This window comes from Diabrotica virgifera, chromosome 5 (assembly GCF_917563875.1).
Source record: "Diabrotica virgifera virgifera chromosome 5, PGI_DIABVI_V3a".
Taxonomy (NCBI): domain Eukaryota; kingdom Metazoa; phylum Arthropoda; class Insecta; order Coleoptera; family Chrysomelidae; genus Diabrotica; species Diabrotica virgifera.
In genome coordinates, this window is record NC_065447.1 from 66491790 (window position 1) to 66498740 (window position 6951).

General features: G+C 29.1%; 1 non-coding gene across 1 annotated transcript; it reads right to left on the reverse strand.

Annotated features, from left to right (window-relative positions):
- Window positions 1-1222: 1222 nt before the first annotated feature.
- LOC114339226 (uncharacterized) lies at window positions 1223-6452 on the reverse strand. Its single transcript, XR_007698244.1, has 2 exons — window positions 6228-6452; window positions 1223-1357 (listed from the first exon to the last, which is right to left on the reverse strand). It is a non-coding gene; the product is annotated as an uncharacterized LOC114339226 (transcript).
- Between the last annotated feature and the right edge of the window lie 499 nt (window positions 6453-6951).

Here is a 6951-nt window from a genome sequence, read left to right on the forward strand (position 1 = left end):
CAAGTCTACGGTCCGGATGCGGACCTCGGTCCGCCAATTGGTGACCCCTGACATGTAGTCAGGGCCACATATTCAAATCGCGAGACGTACACCGAAAAACAAAACTCCGGGTATATAAAACAATAATCAGGCCCATAGTAAGTTATGGCTGCGAAACATGGGTGGTGACACAGAAATCTGCCAATGCATTAGATGTGTTTGAAAGAAAAGTATTACGTAGGATACTGGGCCCAATAAGGGAAAATAACAACTGCAATATAGCGAACCAACTCTAGCACAACACACTAAACTGCAGAGATTACGGTGGGCAGGGCACGTGGTCCGCATGCATGAGAATAGAATCCCCAGAAAATTACTGAATGCAAGAATGCAGGGAAGAAGACCGGTTGGAAGACCTAAAAAGAGATGGGAAGACGAGGTCGATGAGGATGCCAGGAACTTCCTGGGAACGCGTTCATGGAAAAGAACAGCGGTAAATCGAAATGATTGGAGAAGCTTATTGAAGGAGGCCAAGGCTCGATTTGGGCTGTAGTGTCATTGGATGGATGGATGGACATGTAGTCATACTTAAGAACAACGGGACTATCTAGCGACCACAACTATCATGTAAGATGGGCGCAAGTTGTGCAGTCAGACTAAGATCCAACCTTGGGTTGTAGTGCTATTAGAAGAAGATATTCACCGATATGGATACATTTATAGCGCAGACTAATGTTTGATATTAAAATCGATATTATTAAAATGCAAAGAAGCTCATCTGAAAATCTATTCTATCACAAATAAAAAAAACCAACACGGACCAAATTCTACATGGTGGCAGTTTGAAATGAGTCATCTATTTCAGTATTAATTCATAGAGACAATTAATTCCGAGATAAGCTTTTGTAGAGTTTTCCAAAAAACATATCAAAGGAAGTGATTTATGATACCTCGAAAGCTATCTTTGTACGACATCGAAATTTTTGATACTTGGTATACTTGAGATATCTACTTTGATATTTGGTCATAACTGATGAAAAGAGATTATTTAAAATCTTAATAGTACGTTGAAATCTACAGAAAAAATAATAATTAAAAACTCGTTTCTCTGGATATTATTATCATTTTTCAAATAGGTTCTTTAAATATTACATTATGTTAAAATGAGATATGATATTATATAATTAGAATTACTAATTAGTAATCTATCGTTAAGAATTATTATCATGAAAACGGTCAAAACTTATGACATTTACTGTTTTTTTTTTTTGGAAAATAAGCCACAATTTAAGTTTAAAATTAAAATAAACTGCACTCCGCTGCCGACGCCCATGGTTCTACGGTTTTATTCCGATTTGTGTGAGTGTGTGGGCGCGATCTGCAAATGTGAAGTCAATGAGATAAGTTCAGAATGGTTCTATGAAATTGTAATATGTAAACGTTAAAGACAGTTTTGCATTATGGCATTATGATTCTTGTCAGATAAACTATCTCTAAAACTGCCTTTACATTATGCCATTTTCATGCTAGGCAAGAGCCATGCAAGACAGATCATGCAACTGCGCATGCCCACTCGCTATTTCCATGCAATTCCAGTGAGAAGAAAAATTAAAACATGTTCTATTTTTCATGCTATTTTGATGCAAGCTGTCAAATTTCATGTTGCCAATATAACAAAATTTACAGCTTAGAATTAATCAAACTTAACCTTATTGTGAGAATTTAAATGTTATTTTGTAAGTAAAAATATTTTGTGATTTACTCTTGAATATATTAAATATTATATTTAATATGTTAAATTTTAATGTTTATAATGTTTCCAAGTGTATATTAAATATAATGTTTCCAAGTGAAATATCTAAAGTTAATGTTTTGGTATATTTCTTTTTTTGACAACAATGAAAGTGGTATCTATCAAAATTGCACAGAAATAGCTCTGATATAAAAAGGTCAGGCTAGGCAAGAGATATGTCATGCAAGACGGATTTGCATAGCATGAGAATTGCATAGCCTTGATGTAAAGCTGCTTTAACACTGATGTATGGAGAGGAACATAATAAGTAGCAAAATCGATATTTTTTTCAAATCGCTTCCTAACAGCTCAGCAATACTTTGATACCATTGTCAAACTACCATTAACTCATCGTTCATCTATTTGCCGAAGGTGTTGTCAAAAACTTCTACCTCATATGGTGTGGCTCGTTCACATTGTGCACTCTCGTGCATGCATTTTAATAAAAATAGACCAACGAAAAAATATGTATCGCCACATCCTACATAATTCACGGGACTCAAACCAATGTAGGAAATGTGAAGCATGCTTCAAGAAAGACTTATTCAAACTATAGACAATATTTAAAATTAATTTCGTTGCCTTAGGGTACTCTAGTACCTATATTTTTTATAACAAATTTATAGCTTTTATCTAAATAACTTTAACTCATTTATAAAAATATCCTTGACTTTTCCAATGTACCTACATAGTATACAATATTTTCAGTTGGGTGATTAATAATTTATTATTTAAATTTAATTTATAATTATTTAAATTTTATTTAAGAAAAATGTTGAAAAGTGTTTCCTATTTTTATCTGATTATTACTTTTTGCTTTTTCTCGTAAGTAGTCAAAATTTAGAAAATAAATTATTTTAATAGTTATTTTAATACAATTGCCACCAAACGGTGGCAAATGGTTTTTTAGTCCAGAGAAATATGATTTTTCTCATGACTTTAAATAATCCAGGTACCTGACAACTTGTGTAGTTATTGTAAACCTACTTGTTTTCTGCCAAAAGATCGGAGCCGTTTTTCAAATATCAACAATTTAGTGTAAAAACCGAAATTTTTTAGATTTGTTGCACCCCATTAAAAATGACGATTTATGAAAGTTATTTTATTTGATTATCCTAGACACCCAGAAAATCAATTACTTTTAATGGGAAATAAGCCACAATTTTACCAAAAAAATGATTTTATTAACGTTTCGAAACCCAAATCGGGTTTCGTTGTCAAAATACAAAATACTACTAAAATAAAATTTTTATACAATACAAATACAAAATTCTACTAAAATAAAAATTTTTGGTAACATTGTGGCTTATTTCCCATTAAAATTAATTGATTATAAAAATGCCACAAGAAAATAGCTTCAGAACAACATTCAGAAAACAGAAAATAATACGATTATTTCATTCATAGGAGATTCTGACCAATAGAAAGCTACAGACATGCAAATTAAGGTGATAATTTTTGATAATCTCCCGTCGTTAAGCATATTACGTCAGATGCCCTTCGTTGCTACGAAAAAATAAATTCAGTGACATTAATGACAAATGTTTTAAAAATTATTAAAGTGATGACTTTCAACCGTCAAATACATATTTATAACAACTGTGTGTTTAATTTCACTAATTGGTACTTACATATGTATATAAATTACAATAAAATTTTGGTTTTGAACAGTTTTATTCATGAAATAATCGCAACAAATTGCACTCGAACTCTAAAATTAATATAGAATTTTTGCCCTCGTGACACTTTGACATAATTTCACTCGCCTTCGGCTCGTGAAATTAAAACTGCCAAAGTGACACTCGGGAAAAATTCAATAATTTTAGAGCTCTTGTGCAATTACTACTGATAATATATACGAATCGAATAAGACTTATACTATCAATATATATTTAAAAAAGAAAAAAAAAATTATTATAGTCGAAAATTCTAATACAAAATTATTGACATTTTTAGTTTATAAACACTTAGATTAACGTTACAAATATTGAAAGTAGAAAAAATTTGTTTACATATTTGAAAAGCTGATAATTTCTCTACAAATTTGATATATTTTCTACTTTGAGAAACAGTTAATCTGGGATGAATAGATAAAAGGAAATAATTTTGTAATTCCCACTAGTTTGTTTACGATAATAAAAAAAGTAATTAGTTTCATTTTAAAGATAAAAACTTAAATTTTTATCATACAGCATTGAAAGAATAATTAGAATTAAATCAAAAATTAGAATTTTTTGTGCAAAATATATTTTTTAACTGTTTAAACAAATTACATTGTTTGTTAATAATTAATATTATTAATACATTGCATATTTGTAATGTACTCAAAAAGTATATATATTTTGAAGTTTATTAATATTTTTAACGCTTGAATTTTTAGTTCCCTTTGGTTCAACTCATTTTCATTTCAGTCTCATTTTTGGTAGTCACAGATAATGCTGTCATGTTTAATTTTGTCCCTACTTTTTATCTAATAGTTCTAGAATAACTTGGTTTTGTGTTTAAATTCGTGTAAAATTGTGAGCTTTATAAATACAGAAAAATATTTCGTCTACGAATGATAGCTTATATAAGTTATTCTAATTGTTTATACGTGAAAAATAACAGTAATTTTGAAAAACGATTTTTGGTTATAAAAACGATTTTTTGATACACATTGATAGTTTAATTTTGAAACTTTCATCTGATATGCATATAATTACCGTATATTCATTAGTTTCTTACTAATATTATTGCAAAAAAAGTCTCTGGGATAAACAAATATATGTAGTAACATTTAAACTAATCGATGGATTATTTTGAAATTTTGGATGTTTGTTAAGTACCCCAATACCCAACTTTGGGTAAAATACCAAAATTATACGTTAATTTTAATAATAGTTATTAGCAAATATCCATTTTGCCTCATTTTGTAGTTTGTGAAGCAACAAATTAACTTTATTTTTAGTTTTACTTTATTAGAACCAGTGGTCAATATAAAATAATAAAATCACTAAAGCCTAAAGGGTTAAAAAAACTGATCAACTGAAAACCGAAATTTTTTCTGACTGTTATTGCAAAAATAAAGAAAAAATCTCTGGTACATATTATAAACAAATAAAATAACTTTTAAGCTAATTGATGGATTATTCTGAAATTTTGGGAGTTTGTTAATACTCCAATACCCGACTTTACGTAAAATACCAAAATTATAGGTTAATTTTAATAATAGAATATCGATTTTACCTTATCTATAGTCTGTTTTTAAACCAAGAGACATAATTCAAATTTCCCGCGCCGTAATGCTTGTTGTAATTGGTCCAACCTCAGGCAAGTTTACTACACTGATATCAAATTTTGGCACTAATGACATTTATAAAATTTTGACAATATTGGCATTTTATAGGTTAATGAAGTTATATTAGTGATTTTTTGTATTTTCTGCGTTATTCCTTTAATTTTTAGATTTTTAGTCGGTTTTTATATAAAAAACAGTTGTTTTTAGAACTCTTTAGCGACGTATTAGTATAATATAATATTTATCGATTAGCGTCAAAGGCCGATAATGATCAACCAAAAAAGAAGATGTAGGTATTTGGTGATATTTCTAGTGACTTTCTTGGGTGTGAATCTGCCTTTTTAGTTTACTCCTCTTGATTTAAAAACAAAGCTTAGCAGTTTGAGAAGCAACAAATTAACTTTATTTTTATCTTTACTTTAGTAGATTTAATGGTCAATATAAAATAATAAAATCACTGCCTAAAGGGTTAAGAACCTGATCAACTGAATGCAAAAATTTTTTTCTGACTAATGTTATTGACCAAAAAAAGAAAAGATTTCCGGTATAAACAAATAGAATAACTTTTAAACTAATTGGTGGATTAATCTGAAATTTTGGGGCATTGTTAAGTACTCCAAATACCCAACTTTAAGGAATATACCAAAGTTCTAGGTTAATTTTAATAGGTTATTAACAAATAACCATTTTGCCTTATTTTGCAGTTTGCGAGGCAACAAATTATGTTTATTTTTATTTTTACTTTAGTAGATCCAATGGTCAATATAAAATAATAGAATCACTGCCTAAAGGGTTAAAAAACTGATCAATTAGGCAAATTTTACTATAAGGTGGTATGTAGGTACTTTCAAAGTAAGTAACAAAATTTTTTAGCGTTTTTGTAAGTAGATACCTAATACATTATATTTTGAGTCCTACAATACAGATATGGTGTATGATATAAAAAACTATTATTGACCAATTAAATACATGGCTAAAAGATCATAAAACCGCATAATAACAAGACCTTACGCAAAAATATTTTCTACTTGTTTACTTTTTATGTCATGGTCATTTATTTAATGTTGGAGCAAAATGTTCTACAAAGTATAAAAATATTCGTATTTTCAATTACAATAAAAACTATTACAATTAGGTATAATGGCTTTATTACTTTTGAATATAAAAAATATCACTTACCTGTTATAACGATAAAAAACGAGGTATATTTACACTGCATCAAAATACTCAAAATATTCATCCTGAAGGTAAGTCAGTCACTCACTTGGTTTCGCTAAAAATGATTAGATAATTAACCGACCGTGTTATTTATTGAAGGTATGATCTTAGAATAATAAAATTAGTCAGATAGAACGGAACAAATGCGGCAATCTTTTGACATGCAATTTTGTCGAGTGCTGGCGATATGGCCAGGATTGGACTCGGATTTCTTCATTTGGTGTATGTATCTTTAAAATTTAAAGTTACTTATTAGAGATGAGCTTTGCGGTAACAGTTGGTACGGTATCAGTTACCATAAATTTTTTTTTTCTAAATTTAAGGCTATGGGTACATAATTCGCAAATATTTTACGTGTATCCCTACTTTTTCTGTCTTTACACGGCAAATTACGTGTAGTAAAATTCACACTGGTGTGGATATGTAAACATTACTAGAATGTCATTCTACTTGAAAAGGTCTTCATTAATTTAAAGAGATGGGTTTTAATGTTCTTGGATAACTGTTATTTTTATAATTGGAAATTATTAATTCAGTTAATAAATGTGATAATTTTTTCACTAACTATGTATTCAGTGATTGTAATAATTTATTTGTACAACAAAGACTAATACTCAATCGAGAAAAGAGGAAAAGTGTTAAAGTGATTTTTTAATAATATATTGTTATGGAACGCTTACAATTT